General features: G+C 39.8%; 1 protein-coding gene and 1 pseudogene across 1 annotated transcript in view; both read right to left on the bottom strand.

Moving 5' to 3' along the window:
• LOC112669926 (UDP-glucuronosyltransferase 1A1-like) overlaps positions 1–19,618 on the bottom strand; it is a 146,054-nt gene that overhangs the window by 111,303 nt on the left and 15,133 nt on the right. The gene's annotated exons all lie outside the window — the stretch shown is intronic.
• On the bottom strand, positions 13,854–14,825 carry LOC112669928 (UDP-glucuronosyltransferase 1A9-like; annotated as a pseudogene).

Here is a 19,618-nt window from a genome sequence, read left to right as displayed (position 1 = left end):
TTACATGGGGAGAAATATTAGATTAACAGCAGACCTCTCCACAGAGACCTGGCAGGCCAAAAATGGCTGGCAGGATATATTCAGGGTCCTAGATGAGAAGAACATGCAGCCAAGAATACTCTATCCAGCAAGGCTCTCATTCAGAATAGGAGAGATAAAGAGCTTCCAAGATAGGCAGAAACTGAAAGAATATGTGACCACCAAACCAGCTCTGCAAGAAATATTAAGGGGACTCTGTAAAGAAAGAGGAAGCCCAAAGAAATAACCCACAAAAACAGAGACTGAATAGGTATTATGATGACACTAAATTCATATCTTTCAATAGTAACTCTGAACGTGAATGGGCTTGATGATCCCATCAAAAGACACAGGGTTCAGACTGGATAAAAAAGCAAGACCCATCTATTTGCTGTTTACAAGAGACTCATTTTAGATCTAAGGACACCTACAGCCTGAAAATGAAAGGTTAAAGAACCATTTACCATTCAAATTGTCCTCAAAAGAAAGCAGGGGTAGCAATCCTCATATCAGATAAATTAAAGTTTATCCCAAAGACTGTAGTAAGAGATGAAGAGGGACACTATATCATACTTAAAGGATCTATCCAACAAGAGGACCTAACAATCATGAATATTTATGCCCCTAATGTGGGAGCTGCCAAGTATATCAATCAATTAATAACCAAAGTACGGACATACTTAGATAATAATACACTAACACTGGGAGACCTCAGCACTGCACTTTCTGCAAATGACAGATTTTCTAAGCACAACATCTCCAAAGAAACAAGAGCTTTAAATAATACACTGGACCAGATGGATTTCACAGATATTTACAGAACTTTACATCCAAACACAACTGAATACACATTCTTCTCAAGTGCACATGGAACTTTCTCCAGAATAGACCACATACTGGGTCACAAATCAGGTCTCAACCGATACCAAAAGATTGGGATTGTCCCCTGCATATTTTCAGACCACAATGCTTTGAAACTTGAACTCAATCACAAGAAGGAATTTGGAAGAAACTCAAACATGTGGAGGTTAAAGAGCATCCTGCTAAAAGATGAAAAGGTCAACCAGGAAATTAGAGAAGAGTTAAAAAGATTCATGGAAACTAATGAGAATGAAGATACAACCATTCAAAATCTTTGGGATACAGCAAAAGCAGTCCTAAGAGGGAAATACATTGCAATACAAGCATCCCTCAAAAAATTGGAAAAAACTCAAATACACAAGCTAACCTTGCACCTAAAGGAACTGGAGAAAGAACAGCAAATAAAACCTACACCAAGCAGAAGAAGAGAGTTAATAAAGATTCAAGCAGAACTCAATGAAGTAGAGACCAGAAGAACTATAGAACAGATCAACAAAACCAGGAGTTGGTTCTTTGAAAGAATTACTAAGATAGATAAACTATTAGCCAGCCTTCTTAAAAACAAAAGCGAAAAGACTCTAATTAATAAAATCACAAATGAAAAAGGAGAGATCACAACCAATACCAAGGAAATACAATTTTAAAAACGTATTATGATCAGCTATATGCCAATAAATTAGGCAATCTAGAAAAAAAATGGACGCATTTCTGGAAAACCACAAACTACCAAAACTGGAACAGGAAGAAATATTTTCAATGTTTGCATATGTATGTATACACACACACACAACAGGATGATCAATGAAAGATTCAGGCATAAAAGCAGGTTAAAAACCTATGGCATTGTGGAATAGAAATACAAGCTCAAAGAGATAAAGGAGTGATGGTTGAATGTCAGAATGAGCAAACCGAACAAACACACCCACTCTTCAACCTGTCCTGGAGACAACCTGTTCAATCTGTAGACATCCCAGACTGTGAGGAAGCTCTTTCTTATAAAAACGACTCAACGGCTGCTCCCTGGTCCTGATTTATTTACTCTGACAGTACAGAATGGATTCTAATGGCATTCGGATCCCAACTTACTAGCTTCTAAAATTTCATATATCTGAAACACAACTCTTGAATTCCCTCCAGAAGCTCACCTTCTCTTCTAGGCTTTCCATGTGGTAATGATACTTCCATCTACTTAGTATTTCAGGTCACAAAGTGTACGAGGCATCACGCTCCCACAGCCCATCATTTACTATTCAGGGTTCAATCAGAGACATGAGGCCACCAAAGATTCATGTACTCAAGGATTTGGGGGTTTTTTCGTTAAGATTTTATTTATTTATTCATGAGACACACACACACACACACACACACACACAGAGGCAGAGGGAGAATCAGGCTCCGTGCAGGATGCCCACTGTGGGACTCAATCCCAGGACCCCGAAATCACATCCTGAGCTGAAGGCCGACACTCAACTGCTGAGCCATCCAGGTGTCCTTAGTCAAGGACGTGTTACAGGGATTTGATCCAACACTATGTGGGAGCTGATTGCACAATTTCTAGAAACAGTGTGATGCTGGAGCTTAAGGACAGCAAGGTGTGTCTTCAGAAAGCATGGGTGGGTGTGAAGTGGGGGAGAGCAAGGACAAGCTGGGACCCACAAGGATGAGCTAAAACCCATGAGAAGGGACTAGACCCCTGCAGTTGTGCTCAATGCCTCCAACCTTGATGATGTGAGTGTCCTGTAGGAGAAGCTGGTGCTCTTCCTCTCAGAGCTAAACACACATGTCCCAGGTGTGGGGAAAGCTGAAGGAGGAGCCAGCGAAGGGCAGAGCAGTTGAAGGTCCAAATGCTATTTCAGGCAAGTGAATTGAGCCTGCAGATAGGGGACGATGTGTCTGAGCCAACTAAATCATCTGTCCTGAGCATCTGCGTGTAAGAAAACACTAATGGCTGTGCTTCACTTCTACACTATCATTTCAAAAATGATATGACAAAAATACCTGAGACCTACCCTAATCAGAAACATCCAGATTGTTTGATCTTTTGAAAGCAACTTGTTGAATTAACTTAAAAGGTAACATGGGCATGCATTTGGCCAAACAACCCCTACTCCCAAGGACATTCAGCCTACAGAGAGAAGAGCAAGAATGTGGAAATGTGAGAATCTAAAGCAATTATTTAAGTAGATTTAGTGAAGTCTTGCTTATAAAGCACACAGTGGGATAAAGCTTTAAAAATCTATCACTATGGCTTAGTTGAAAGAACTATGGTGCATCCAAGTAAAGAATTTTATGCAACTATTATAAAGAATGTGACGGGGCCTGGATCTCTGGGTCAGTTAATTTTATGCCTTGGGCTCAGGTCATAATCCCAGGGTCCTGGGATGTAGCCCTGCATTGGGCTTTCTGCTCAGCAAGAGCCTGCTTCACCCTCTCCTTCTGCTGCCTCTCGGTACTTATTCTCTCTCTCTCTCTCTCTCTCTCTCTGACTCAAGTAAATAAATAAAATCAGAAAAAAAAAAAAAGGCCACAGATTTTTATGGATTGACTATAAAGATATTCATTATTTATTAGTAAATGAAAAAGCAAGGTAAAGAACATTAAGTCCAATCCATTACTAGATTTTATTTTAATAAAACATGTGAGAGAATATACATTAGATATATGCATATATATAAAATAATTTCAGAAAAAATGGGACAAGTACCATACTAAACGTCCAAGGGCATTTCCTATAAGGATGGCATTAGATTAACAAAGAGGAAATTTCATTTCCTACTGTGTTCTTTGGGAGTTTCCCAAGGATAGTACTACAAAACGTAGGCTGGAAATTATGTAATTAAGTTATACCATTATATACATATGCATATAAGAGCACAGCTTTATAAGATTTTGACCGCATGATGCAATGAATTGGCAAAATATATTCATTTAATTAGAAAAATTTCAGATGTGATGATTGTAAATGAGAAATGACAGTTCAATAAGAATCTTTTTTTAATGTCCAAAGCCAGATTATTCTTACTACACAAAGAGGAGGGTAACTTACCTTTGGCAATGGCTTTCCCTCCTGGCAGTTGATGCCTCCAATGAAGACCATGTTGGGCATCACAGGTTTGGGATAGTCCAAAACAAAGTCAGCTCTTAACAACCAAATTGACGTATGGCTATAGAGATCATAAGGCGTGACAGCTGTTTGGAGAATCTCAGATGCAACTTCTAAAGGAGTTTTAAAAAAAATAGTGGCAAAATAAATGTTCCTCTAAGTGGGAGATGTGATTCCACACTCTCTCTCTGAAACTCATGGCATCTGGAAACCCTAAAAAAATTCTAGGAACATAAGAAGGAGGACTGGGGGCACTGTGTGCTTTCTTCAAGAAAATGGCAAAATAATCCCCTGGTGAACCACAGATGGAAGTGAAAAATAATTGGCTACAATTAAGCCACACATCATCAAAAGGATCGAGAAACACTGCATCAAAAGAACTCTCCTTTATGTATTCTATTAATTTTGTGTCCCTAAACAAATTCTTACAATGTAAAAAAAGGTGTTCAAAAATGTCACTGGATGAATAGAAGAACATAGTAAGTAAACTTTGTGCCGAATATTCCAGTGAGAGTCAGAGAAATTCTTGAACATCTGATTCAACTCCTCCAGATTGTAAGCATGTGGAATAAGTCTTCACCGTAAAATTGGAGGATTTTCCCAGTTGCCAACTCACCTCTGGTATGATTAAAACCAACTCATGCCCTCTTTGGATGAGTTGCTCCACAACCAAACGCATGGTAAACCAGTGGCTCCCATCCATGGGTACTACCAGCAGCTTGCCTGCCTCAGCAAAGCCAGATGTCAGCAGGAGACACACACACAACAGAGGAAAGCCGGTCAAAATTGTGGCAGCCATTGGAACCTACAGTCCCAGGGCAATCCAGCTGGTTGGGTTCTGAGCTGGTGTAATAGAGTCAGTCTGTGGAGAAGTACAGGCACAAAGCCCGCCCCAGCAGAGGGCGTGTATTTACACATTCATGAAAAAAAAAAACTACACTCATTGCCAGTGATGCACTCCTAAGAACGATAATGAATGGGTAGCATTTGCTGACAAACATGCTTCTAAATTTCCAGACAGCAAGTACCATTTGATCTTTGCCTTGGACAAAGATCATGCATATGTATGGCATTCAATGCTCTTCTGGAAACAGAATTATTAGACAACGTGTTGAGGACTCAGAGTGATAAAAAGGAAAGTAAATATCAATTAAAGTGATTTTTTCCAATTTTTTCCAAGAAAGCTTGGGTTATCCTCAGGATACATAAGACAATTTTGCCCAGAAAGAGATTGGCATCCCAGTTTCCAAGGAGGACATGGAAGTCACTTACCACTAGCGTCCTCATGGACAATGGAACTGTATTCACAAGAGCCTCTAAAAAGCCTGGCATTGCCACCAGGTTTTTCCACTTCCAAACCCTTTGTGGGCTACAAAAGGTTAAGAGTGCCAAATCCTGCCTCCATGGACCATTCTAGGAATTGATAGATGGAATAGGACTGTCCTCTATATTCAGTCATTTTCCCTACACACATCACATGCAGTGGGTGGTCACTTGCCTGAAGCTTGCCAGAAGCACTCTGCTAGGCATCCTCTCTCTTTCCTCTGGGCTTCTGCATTCCTCTGTCTAGACCTCTCTGCTGAAGGCTGACCTAATTTGGCCTGCTACCCACCTGCAGGAATCTTTGTATCTGTCTCCCAAACTCTACTGAGCGCTTGTTGACGCCAGAGGATATATCTTCTTCATATTTGCACTTTCCTTCTACAGGACCCATGCTATGCCTCACACATGGAAAGCACACAAGGACTTTTTGTTCCACTGGACTGGATTGCACTGTATGAGTGCAATTATGGGTGGCTTAAGTGGTGTATGTCAGATAAGACCCTGAGAAACATTTACTGAGGGATTCTAAAGCCAACCTGGGGGCATAATCTTTGTTAGGGGCCAACATGGCTTCTTCTGAGTTGCCCAAACTAATACTAGACAAATAATAATATTTGCTTAGTCACCATTTATATCAGGGACTGATGGACTTTCAGATGAATGTCGAAAAAACAAAAATGAAGGCACATGATCAATCTTTCCGGATGGCTTACTTCAGAATAGATATCAATAAGATATAAAATAGCAGAAAATCAATGAACCCAAAAGCTGGTTCTTTGAGAAGATGAATTAACCTGATGAAGCTCTAGCCAAACTGATCAGAAAAATAGAGAGAAGAAAAAATTACCAACATCAGGAATGAGAGAGGTGGCATCACTCCAGATTCCACCGATGTTAGAAGGATAATAAGAAAGAATACCAAGAACAAATTTATGTCAGTATATCTACAAATTAGATGAAATGGATAAATTCCTCAAGGATGCAAACTATTATAGTTTAACAGAGAAATATTACATAAATTAAGTAAAAATAAGTTGAATTAAGTTTGAATTCAAAGTTCCTACAAATAGAATTTCAAGCTAGATGGCTTCCTTGATACAAGTTACCAAACATTGGAGGAAGAAATAATAAATTATTATTCAGAATATACCCTGAAAACAGGAAATTATATATTCTAGAGAAGAATACCAAAGAGAACTTCCTAACCTTTCAATGAGGCCACAGAGTTTGTCTATGAGAACAGCATTGCCACATACCAAAACTAGATAAAGACATCAAAAAAAAAAATAAAAAGAAAAAATGCAAAGACCAATACACCTCATAAATATAATGCAAAAATTCAACACCAGATTTAGCAAACTAAATTTAAAATGACAAATGTATATAAAATATATTTTATACCCCAGGATACAAGGCTGTTTTATCATTAGAAAATCAATCAAGGTGGGGAATCCCTGGTGGCTCAGCAGTTTAGCGCCTGCCTTTGGGCAGGGCATGATCTTGGAGACCTGGGATCGAGTCCTACATCGGGATCCCTGCATGGAACCTGCTTTCCCTCTGCCTGTGTCCTCTGCTTCTGTGTGTGTGTGTGTGTGTGTGTGTGTGTGTGTCTCATGAATAAATAAAATCTAAAAAAAAGAAAATCAATCAAGGCAATTCACCATAGAAATAAATCATGCCTATAGAAATGATTATATGGTTTAGAAAAAATTATATATTTGCATATATATATACCATATATATATGCTATATAAATATATATAATAATAATATACAAAAGGTGGTGGGTCTTATTCCAGGAATACAAGACTGTTTTATCTTTAGAAAATCAATCAAGGTAATTAACCATATAAATAAATCATTCTATGAAAATGATTGTATGGCTTATAATCATTTCCATAGGAACTGAAAAGGTATCTGACAAAATCCAACATCCATTCCTGATCAAAATTTTCACAATTCTAGGATAGGAAGAGAAAAGACTAAACCTAATAAAGAGCATCTGTGAAAAAACCCATAACTAACAACATACTTAATGATGAATGACTGAATGCTTTATTCCTAATCACATACAAGTCAAGGATGACCATCCTACCATTTCTCTTCCTATTGTTCTGGAGATTCTTTTTTTTTTTTTTTTTTTTGTTCTTTTTTTTGTTCTGGAGATTCTAACCAGTGCAGTCAGTCAAGAAAAATAAAAGGCTCCACTTTGGAAAGAAAACTCTAACTGCGCTACTCACAGATAACGTGATCATCTCTGCAGAAATTCCAATGTAATCTACAAAATATCCTAGAACAAATAAGTTAGTTTAGCATTGTTGCAGGATACAAGATAAATACTCAATAATCAATCATATTTCAGGGCATCTGGTGCTCAGTTGGTTAAGCAATCAGCTCTTGATCTCAGCCCAAGTCCTGATCTCAGTGTCCTGGGATGGAGCCCCAAGTCAGGCACTGTGCTCATCATGGGGAGTCTGCTTCAGGATGCTCTTTCTTCTTCTGCCCCCCTTCCCCTGATTGCTAATGTTCTCTATTTTCTCTCTCTGAAATAATTAAATAAGTACACATTTATAAAAAAACAATCAAGAGAGGGTCCAAGAAGACAGATGATAAGGAGGCCTTAGTTTCATCTGCTCCCAGGAATTCAGCTAGAGAGTCCTAAATCATCCTGAACTCCCACAAACTCAACCACGGATCTAAGAAAAGAATAGCTGCAACTCTACAAATAGAAAAGTGACCACTTTTGCAAAATAGGAGGCTGGAGATGTGAATCTGGGGTGATATATCAGAAGATAAAACCCCCGGGGGGGGGGGCGAGGCAAGATGGCAGAAGAGTAGGGTTCCCATGTCACCTGTCCCCACCAACTTACCCAGATAACTTCAAATCATCCTGAAAACCTATGAATTCGGCCTGAGATTTAAAGAGAGAATAGCTGGAACGCTACAGAGAGAAGAGGTTTTGCTTCTAACAGGTAGGAAGGTGGTGGGGGGGGGGGAATAAAAAAGAATCAAGTGGGGAAGGGGCCTCCCCAAAAAGCCAGGCTAAGAGGGGCAGGGACAGCCTCAGGGCAGGAGAGCCCCTGCCCCGGAGAAGCGGGAACTTTAAAAATCCGCACCGGATTCTTCCCGACAGAAAGGTGCTTAGCAGGGAAACCCGGGCAGAACCGCAGGAGGGCATTGGGGCCTCCAGGTACCTGGGGTCACTAAAGAGGAGGGGCACCCTGGTTAGAGTGCTGCACCACGCGGGCTGAGCTCTGTAAAGGCCTGGAGTGCGCACCCGGTGGAGCCTCGGGAGCAGCTCAGGGGGTGGCTCCCTGTGGAAGGGGCCAGCCGGCCGGCAGAGTAGGATCCCAGCAGCGCAGGGCCCGGAGCCCAGGGCACCGGGGGACACAGCCCTGGACCCTGCGCTGCCCTTGGCACAGGCAGAGGCAGGGAGGGCACAGGACAGTGAGGATGCTCCTGCTGCCGGATGGCCCCGAGCTGTGCAGGGTCAGCGCCCCCTGCCCCCTGGAGCATCCAGGCCCTTGTGGACTGGGAGACTGTGGGAGTCACTGCAGGAGCTGACTCTAGGGCTGGAGATCTGGCCGCCTCCAGTGGTGTTGTTCCTCCTGGTGTCACCCTGTGCCTGGGACAGAGCGGGCTGCCCGGGGACAGGGGCCTCATGGGGTAAACAGCTCCCACTGAGCCGTGCACCTGGCAGGGGGCTGGGCAGCTCCCTCAGGTGCACACACCTGAGCTTCAGCACAGCAGGCCCCTCCCCCAGAAGACCAGCTGGAAGGACAGGGGAAGAGCAAGTTCTTGACTGAGCAGCACTGGAAAGTTCCAGGGGAAGTCGAGGGGAATTACAGTATATAGAACCAAAGGGTACCTCTCCTTTTTTTTTTTTTCTTTTTTTTTCTTCTTCCTTTTTCCAGTACAACTTGTTTTTAGCCACTGTGCACTGAGCAAAATGATGAGAAAGAAGAACTCACTACAAAAGTAAGAATCAGAAAACAGTCCTCTCTGCCACAGAGTTACAGATTTGGATTACAATTCAATGTCAGAAAGCCAATTCCAAAGCGCAATTATAAAGCTACTGGTGGCTCTGGAAAAAAGCATAAAGGATTCAAGAGACTTCATGAGTGCGGAATGTAGATCTAATCAGGCCAAAATTAAAAATCAACTACATGAGATGCAATCCAAACTGGATGTCCTAATGACGAGGGTTAATGAGATAGAAGAAAGAGTGAGTGACATAGAAGACAAGTTGATGGCAAGGAAGGAAGCTGAGGAAAAAAGAGAAAAACAAAAGACCATGAGGAAAGGTTAAGGGAAATAAATGACAGCTTCAGAAGGAAAAATCTGTTTAATTGGGTTTCCAGAGGGTGCAGAGAGAGACAGAGGACCAAAAAGCATATTTGAACAAATCATAGCTGAGAACTTCCCTAATTTGGGGAGGGAAGCAGACATTCAGATCCAGGAGATAGAGAGGTCCCCCCCTAAAATCAATAAGAACCGTTCAACAGCTTGACATTTAATAGTGAAACTTGCAAATTCCAAAGATAAAGAGAAGATCCTTAAAGCAGCAAGAGACAAGAATCCCTAACTTACATGGGGAGAAATATTAGATTAACAGCAGACCTCTCCACAGAGACCTGGCAGGCCAAAAATGGCTGGCAGGATATATTCAGGGTCCTAGATGAGAAGAACATGCAGCCAAGAATACTCTATCCAGCAAGGCTCTCATTCAGAATAGGAGAGATAAAGAGCTTCCAAGATAGGCAGAAACTGAAAGAATATGTGACCACCAAACCAGCTCTGCAAGAAATATTAAGGGGACTCTGTAAAAGAAAGAGGAAGCCCAAAGAAATAACCCACAAAAACAGAGACTGAATAGGTATTATGATGACACTAAATTCATATCTTTCAATAGTAACTCTGAACGTGAATGGGCTTGATGATCCCATCAAAAGACACAGGGGTTCAGACTGGATAAAAAGCAAGACCCATCTATTTGCTGTTTACAAGAGACTCATTTTAGATCTAAGGACACCTACAGCCTGAAAATGAAAGGTTAAAGAACCATTTACCATTCAAATTGTCCTCAAAAGAAAGCAGGGGTAGCAATCCTCATATCAGATAAATTAAAGTTTATCCCAAAGACTGTAGTAAGAGATGAAGAGGGACACTACATCATACTTAAAGGATCTATCCAACAAGAGGACCCTAACAATCATGAATATTTATGCCCCTAATGTGGGAGCTGCCAAGTATATCAATCAATTAATAACCAAAGTACGGACATACTTAGATAATAATACACTAACACTGGGAGACCTCAGCACTGCACTTTCTGCAAATGACAGATTTTCTAAGCACAACATCTCCAAAGAAACAAGAGCTTTAAATAATACACTGGACCAGATGGATTTCACAGATATTTACAGAACTTTACATCCAAACACAACTGAATACACATTCTTCTCAAGTGCACATGGAACTTTCTCCAGAATAGACCACATACTGGGTCACAAATCAGGTCTCAACCGATACCAAAAGATTGGGATTGCCCCCTGCATATTTTCAGACCACAATGCTTTGAAACTTGAACTCAATCACAAGAAGGAATTTGGAAGAAACTCAAACATGTGGAGGTTAAAGAGCATCCTGCTAAAAGATGAAAAGGTCAACCAGGAAATTAGAGAAGAGTTAAAAAGATTCATGGAAACTAATGAGAATGAAGATACAACCATTCAAAATCTTTGGGATACAGCAAAAGCAGTCCTAAGAGGGAAATACATTGCAATACAAGCATCCCTCAAAAAATTGGAAAAAAACTCAAATACACAAGCTAACCTTGCACCTAAAGGAACTGGAGAAAGAACAGCAAATAAAACCTACACCAAGCAGAAGAAGAGAGTTAATAAAGATTCAAGCAGAACTCAATGAAGTAGAGACCAGAAGAACTATAGAACAGATCAACAAAACCAGGAGTTGGTTTCTTTGAAAGAATTACTAAGATAGATAAACTATTAGCCAGCCTTCTTAAAAACAAAAGCGAAAAGACTCTAATTAATAAATCACAAATGAAAAAGGAGAGATCACAACCAATACCAAGGAAATACAATTTTAAAAACGTATTATGATCAGCTATATGCCAATAAATTAGGCAATCTAGAAAAAAAATGGACGCATTTCTGGAAAACCACAAACTACCAAAACTGGAACAGGAAGAAATATTTTCAATGTTTGCATATGTATGTATACACACACACACAACAGGATGATCAATGAAAGATTCAGGCATAAAAGCAGGTTAAAAACCTATGGCATTGTGGAATAGAAATACAAGCTCAAAGAGATAAAGGAGTGATGGTTGAATGTCAGAATGAGCAAACCGAACAAACACACCCACTCTTCAACCTGTCCTGGAGACAACCTGTTCAATCTGTAGACATCCCAGACTGTGAGGAAGCTCTTTCTTATAAAAACGACTCAACGGCTGCTCCCTGGTCCTGATTTATTTACTCTGACAGTACAGAATGGATTCTAATGGCATTCGGATCCCAACTTACTAGCTTCTAAAATTTCATATATCTGAAACACAACTCTTGAATTCCCTCCAGAAGCTCACCTTCTCTTCTAGGCTTTCCATGTGGTAATGATACTTCCATCTACTTAGTATTTCAGGTCACAAAGTGTACGAGGCATCACGCTCCCACAGCCCATCATTTACTATTCAGGGTTCAATCAGAGACATGAGGCCACCAAAGATTCATGTACTCAAGGATTTGGGGGTTTTTTTCGTTAAGATTTTATTTATTTATTCATGAGACACACACACACACACACACACACACACAGAGGCAGAGGGAGAATCAGGCTCCGTGCAGGATGCCCACTGTGGGACTCAATCCCAGGACCCCGAAATCACATCCTGAGCTGAAGGCCGACACTCAACTGCTGAGCCATCCAGGTGTCCTTAGTCAAGGACGTGTTACAGGGATTTGATCCAACACTATGTGGGAGCTGATTGCACAATTTCTAGAAACAGTGTGATGCTGGAGCTTAAGGACAGCAAGGTGTGTCTTCAGAAAGCATGGGTGGGTGTGAAGTGGGGGAGAGCAAGGACAAGCTGGGACCCACAAGGATGAGCTAAAACCCATGAGAAGGGACTAGACCCCTGCAGTTGTGCTCAATGCCTCCAACCTTGATGATGTGAGTGTCCTGTAGGAGAAGCTGGTGCTCTTCCTCTCAGAGCTAAACACACATGTCCCAGGTGTGGGGAAAGCTGAAGGAGGAGCCAGCGAAGGGCAGAGCAGTTGAAGGTCCAAATGCTATTTCAGGCAAGTGAATTGAGCCTGCAGATAGGGGACGATGTGTCTGAGCCAACTAAATCATCTGTCCTGAGCATCTGCGTGTAAGAAAACACTAATGGCTGTGCTTCACTTCTACACTATCATTTCAAAAATGATATGACAAAAATACCTGAGACCTACCCTAATCAGAAACATCCAGATTGTTTGATCTTTTGAAAGCAACTTGTTGAATTAACTTAAAAGGTAACATGGGCATGCATTTGGCCAAACAACCCCTACTCCCAAGGACATTCAGCCTACAGAGAGAAGAGCAAGAATGTGGAAATGTGAGAATCTAAAGCAATTATTTAAGTAGATTTAGTGAAGTCTTGCTTATAAAGCACACAGTGGGATAAAGCTTTAAAAATCTATCACTATGGCTTAGTTGAAAGAACTATGGTGCATCCAAGTAAAGAATTTTATGCAACTATTATAAAGAATGTGACGGGGGCCTGGATCTCTGGGTCAGTTAATTTTATGCCTTGGGCTCAGGTCATAATCCCAGGGTCCTGGGATGTAGCCCTGCATTGGGCTTTCTGCTCAGCAAGGAGCCTGCTTCACCCTCTCCTTCTGCTGCCCTCTCCTGGTACTTATTCTCTCTCTCTCTCTCTCTCTCTCTCTCTCTCTCTCTCTGACTCAAGTAAATAAATAAAATCTGAAAAAAAAAAGGCCACAGATTTTTATGGATTGACTATAAAGATATTCATTATTTATTAGTAAATGAAAAAAGCAAGGTAAAGAACATTAAGTCCAATCCATTACTAGATTTTATTTTAATAAAACATGTGAGAGAATATACATTAGATATATGCATATAGAAAAAATAATTTCAGAAAAATGGGAGAACTACCATACGAAACTTCTAAGGGCCTTTTCCTCAAAGGATGGCATTAGTTATTTTAAAAAGTGAAATTTCAGTTTTAGTGTGTTTTTCAGTAGTTTCCAAAGGATAGTACTACAAAACCAGCCTAGAAATTATATACGATTATATCAATTGTGTACATATACGTATCAAACAGAGCAGCTTTATAATTTGCTACAGCACGAATCAATGAATTGGCACAAAAAGAATTCTTTCTACCAGGAAAAATTTCCAAATGTGGGAAATGTAAATGTCAAATCTGGAGTTTAGTAGGAATCTTTTTTTTCTTTTCCTTTTGTGTGTGTGTGTGTGTGTGTGTGTGTGTGTGTCCAAAACCAGGTTATTCTTACTAGGCAAAAAAGAGGTAACTTACCTTTGGCAATGGCTTTCCCTCCTGGCAGTTGATGCCTCCAATGAAGACCATGTTGGGCATCACAGGTTTGGGATAGTCAAAAACAAAGTCTAGTTCTTAACAGCCAAATCGACATATGGCTATAGAGATCATAAGGTGTGACAGCCTTTTGGAGATCTCAGATGCAACTTCCAAAGCGGTTTTTAAAAAATAGTGGCAAAATAAATGTTCCTCCAGGTGGAAGATGTGATTCCTCACTCTCTCTCTGAAACTCATGACATCTGACAATATGGAGAAAGGTCTAGGAACATAAGAAGGAGAACTGGGGCACTGTGTGGCTTCTTCAAGATAATGGCAATACAATCTCCTTGTGAAGCCCACGGATGGGAGTGAAAAATACTTGGCTACAATTAAGCCACACACATCAAAAGGATCCAGAAACACTGCATCAAAAGAACTCTCCTTTATGTATTCTACTAATTTTGGATCACTAAACAAATTCTTACAATGTAAAAAAAGGTGTTCAAGACTGTCTTTTAATGGACTTAAGACCAAAAAAAGTGAGCTTTGCTGCTGAGTTTTCCACTGAGAATAAGAGAAATTCTTGAACATCTGATTCAACTCCTCCAGATTGTAAGTTGTGGAATAAGTCTTCACCGTAAAATTGGAGGATTTTCCCAGTTGCCAACTCACCTCTGGTATGATTAAAACCAACTCATGCCCTCTTTGGATGAGTTGCTCCACAACCAAACGCATGGTAAACCAGTGGCTCCCATCCATGGGTACTACCAGCAGCTTGCCTGCCTCAGCAAAGCCAGATGTCAGCAGGAGACACACACACAACAGAGGAAAGCCGGTCAAAATTGTGGCAGCCATTGGAAAACTGCAGCCCGGGGCAATCCAGTTGCTTGGGTTCTGAGCTGGTGTAATAGAGTCAGTCCGTGGAAGAAGTATAGGCACAAAGCCCGCCCCAGCAGAGGGAGTGTATTTACACAGTCATGAAAAAAAAAAACTACACTCATTGCCAGTGATGCACTCCTAAGAACGATAATGAATGGGTAGCATTTGCTGACAAACATGCTTGTAAATTTTCCAGACAGCAGTACCATTTGATCTTTGCCTTGGACAAAGATCATGCACTGTATGGCATGTCAATGCTCTTTTGGAAACAGAATTATTAGGCAATGTTTTGAGGACTCAGAGTGATAAAAAGGAAAGTAAATATCAATTAAAGTGATTTTTTCCAATTTTTTCCAAGGAAAGCTTGGGTTATCTTCAGGATACATAAGACAATTTTGCCCAGAAAGAGATTGGCATCCCAGTTTCCAAGGAGGACATGAAGTCACTTACCACTAGCGTCCTCATGGACAATGGAACTGTATTCACAAGAGCCTCTAAAAAGCCTGGCATTGCCACCGGTTTTTCCACTTCCAAACCCTTTGTGGGCTACAAAAGGTTAAGAGTGCCAAATCCTGCCTCCATGGACCATTCTAGGAATTGATAGATGGAATAGGACTGTCCTCTATATTCAGTCACTTTCCCTACACACATCACATGCAGTGGGTGGTCACTTGCCTGAAGCTTGCCAGAAGCACTCTGCTAGGCATCCTCTCTCTTTCCTCTGGGCTTCTGCATTCCTCTGTCTAGACCTCTCTGCTGAAGGCTGACCTAATTTGGCCTGCTACCCACCTGCAGGAATCTTTGTATCTGTCTCCCAAACTCTACTGAGCGCTTGTTGACGCCAGAGGGTATATCTTCTTCATATTTGCACTTTCCTTCTACAGGACCCATGCTATGCCTCACACATGGAAAGCACACAAAACTTTTTGTTCCACTGGACTGGATTGCACTGTGTGAGTGCAATTATGGGTGGCTTAAGTGGTGTATGTCAGATAAGACCCTGAGAAACATTTACTGAGGGATTCTAAAGCCAACCTGGGGGCATAATCTTTGTTAGGGGCCAACATGGCTTCTTCTGAGTTGCCCAAACTAATACTAGACAAATAATAATATTTGCTTAGTCACCATTTATATCAGGGACTGATGGACTTTCAGATGAATGTCTAAAAAACAAAAATGAAGGCACATGATCAATCTTTCTGGATGGCTTACTTCAGAATAGATATCAATAAGATATAAAATAGCAGAAAATCAATGAACCCAAAAGCTGGTTCTTTGAGAAGATGAATTAACCTGATGAAGCTCTAGCCAAACTGATCAGAAAAAAAAAGAGAAGAAAAAATTATCAATATCAGGAATAAGAGAGTTGGCATCACTACATATTCCATGGATGTTATAAGGATAATAAGAAAGAATACCAAGAACAAATTTATGTCAGTATATCTACAAGTTAGATGAAATGGACAAATTCCCCAAAGATGCAAACTATTAGTTTAACGGAGAAATATTACATAAATTGAGTAAAAATAATTTGTATATTTTAAGTTGAATTAACTTTGAATCCAAACGTTCCTACAAATAGAATTTCAAACTCAGATGGCTTCATTGATACAAGGTACCAAACATTGGAGGAAGAAATAAATTATTATTCAGAATATATCCTGAAAAGAGAAATAATATATTCTAGAGAACAGAAGCAAAGAGAACTTCCTAATCTTTCTAGGAGGCCACTGAGTTTGTCTATGAGACCAGCATTGCCACATACTAAAACTAGATAAAGACATCAAAAAAAGAAAAATGTAAAGACCAGTACTCCTCATAAATATAAATCAAAAATTTGACACAAAATTTAGCAAACCAAATTAAATAATATAAACTTATATAAAATATATTTTATCCCAGGAATACAAAGTTGTTTTATCAATAGAAAATCAGTCAAGGCAATTCACCATATAAATATATCATGCCTATAGAAATGATTATATGGTTTAGAAAAAATATATATACACACATATATATACCATGTATATGGTATATAAAGATATATAATAATAATATACAAAAAGTAGTGGGTCTTATCTCAGAAACACAAGGCTCTTTTATCACTAGAAATCAATCAAGGTAATTCATCATATAAATAAATCATCCTTATGAAAATGATTATATGGCTTATAATCATTTCCATAGGCATTGAAAAGGTATTTGACAAAAGCTAACATCCATTCCTGATCAAAATTGTCAGAAAACTAGGATCAGAAGAGAAAGTACTATACCTAATAAAGAGCATCTGTGGAAAAACCCATAACTAACAACGCACTTAACGATGAATGACTGAATGCTTTACTCCTAATCACATACAAGTCAAGGATGACCATCCTACCACTTCTACTATTGTTCTGAAGATTCTAACCAGTGCAGTCAGTCAAGAAAAATAAAAGGCCTCCACTTTGGAAAGAAAACTCTAGCTGCCTTCTCCACAGACAACATAATCATCTCTCTAGAAATTCCAGGGGAATCTACAAAATATCCTAGAACAAATAAGTTTAGCATTGTTGCAGGATACAAGATAAATACTCAATAATCAATCATATTTCAGGGCATCTGGTGGCTCAGTTGGTTAAGCAATCAGCTCTGGATCTCAGCCCAAGTCCTGATCTCAGTGTCCTGGGATGGAGCCCCAAGTCAGGCTCTGTGCTCATCATGGGGAGTCTGCTTCAGGATGCTCTTTCTTCTTCTGCCCCCCTTCCCCCTCATTGCTCATGTTCTCTATTTCTCTCTCTAAAATAAATAAATAAATAAAAATTTTAAAAAACAATCAGGAGAGAGTCCAAGAAGACAGATGAGAAGGAGACCTTAGTTTCACTGCTCCCAGGAATTCAGCTAGAGAGTCCTAAATCATCCTGAACTCCTGCAAACTCAATCACGGATCTAAGAAAAGAATAGCTGCAACTCTACAAATAGAAAAGTGACCACTTTTTACAAAACAGGAGGCTGGAGATGTGAATCTGGGGCAATATATCAGAAGATAAACCCTGGGAGGAGGGAGACTCCATAAGCTGGCTACCAGAAAGTGCTAGAGCAGTGGAGCACAAAATCTGAACTTTTAGAAGTCTGCTGGAGATTAGAAGGCCGCCTTTTTACCTCTCATCTTCTACAAGGGTGAGGTAAGACCTCAGGGAACAAAAGCCACAGGGAGCAATTGGGAGCTGGTTACTTAGCCTGGCCCCCTGGCAAGGGAGCTGCAATACCCCCCCACCCCCCAGGGCAGACACTTGAGAATGAACACAACAGGCCCCTCCCCCAGAACAACAGCAAGAACATCCAGCCAAGACTTTGTTTACTGAACACTGAGAACTGCAAACACCCAGCGCTGAGGGAATATAAGACATAGAATTCATGGGTTTTATCCCATTATTCTTTGTCTTTCCATTTTCTTTTTTTCTTTCTTTCTTAAGATTTTATTTATTTATTGAGACACAGAGAGAGAGAGAGAAAGAGAGAGAGAGAGGCAGAGACACAGGCAGAGGGAGAAGCAGGCTCCATGCAGGGAACCCCACGTGGGACTCGATTCCGGATAACCAGGATCACACCCCGCTAAACCTCTGCGCCACCGGGGCTGCCCTATTTTTCTATTTCCTTTTTCCATATCTTATTTTATCAAGTCTTTTTATAAAATCTTTTTTAATATTCATGTTTACAGTTATTGTCATTATATTTGCTTTTATTTTTGTATATATCTAATTTTTATTTCTCTTACAATTTCAGATGCAGTTTCTTCTAACGCACCAAAATACACCCAGAATCTAGTATATAGATTATTCTGTTCTGTTCTCGTCACCTGTCTGATCATATTTGCTATGATTTTCTTCATTCTTTTTGGTTCTTTTCTGTTTATTAAAGTCTTTTTTAATTTTCATCTTTGTCTTTAATTTTATTTGTGTGTGTGTGTGTGTGTGTGTGTGTGTGTGTGTTTCTTTCTTTACAATTTTGAGATGTAGTTTCTTCTAACAAACCAACCAAAATACATTCAGGATATAGTGTATTGCTCTGTTCTGTTCACCTGTCTGTTTATATTCCTTCTCTTTATTTTTTTTTTGTCTTTTAATGTTCATTTTTACAGTTACATTCTATCTTTTCATTGTATTTTTTGTACATTGATCAGTTTTTCTTTGGTCACAATTTTGGGATCTCGTTTTCTAACAAACAGACTAAAATTCACACAAGATCCTGGTACTGCTCTATTCTGTTCACCTGTCTGATTATATTCCTTTTTTGTTTGCTTGTTTGTTTTTTGTTGTCTCAAGACTCTTCTTATTTGTTTAGTGTATATTTCTCTGGGGTCCTTGTTGCCATTTTAGTATTTTGTTCTATTCATCAATTCTTCTCAGGAGAAAATGACAAGATGGAAAAACTCACTTCCAAAAAGAGAACAAGAGGCAGTACTGGCTGCTAGGGACCTAATCAGTATGTACATAAGTAATATGTCAGAACTAGAATTCAGAATAACAATTATAAAGATACTAGCTGGGCTTCAAAAAGAGCATAGAAGACTACAGAATCCCTTTCTGAGAAATAAAAGAACAAAAATCTAAATAAGTCAGAATCAAAAAGATGATTAATGAAATGCAATAAAAAACGGAGGCTCTAACTGCTAGGATAAATGAAGTACAAGAGGAAATTAGTGATATAGAAGGCAGAATGATGGAGATTAAAGAAGTTGAGAAAAAGAGAGAAAAACAAAACTGGATCACCAAAGGAGAATTCAAGAGATAAATGATACCATAAAGGGAAACAATATTAGAATATGGGATCCCAGAAAAAGGAAGAGAGGGGTGCAGAAGGTATATTGGAGCAAATTCTAC

Source organism: Canis lupus, chromosome 25 (assembly GCF_003254725.2).
Source record: "Canis lupus dingo isolate Sandy chromosome 25, ASM325472v2, whole genome shotgun sequence".
In the NCBI taxonomy this organism is placed as follows: Eukaryota; Metazoa; Chordata; class Mammalia; order Carnivora; family Canidae; genus Canis; species Canis lupus.
This window is presented reverse-complemented; position numbering and strand designations above follow the sequence as displayed.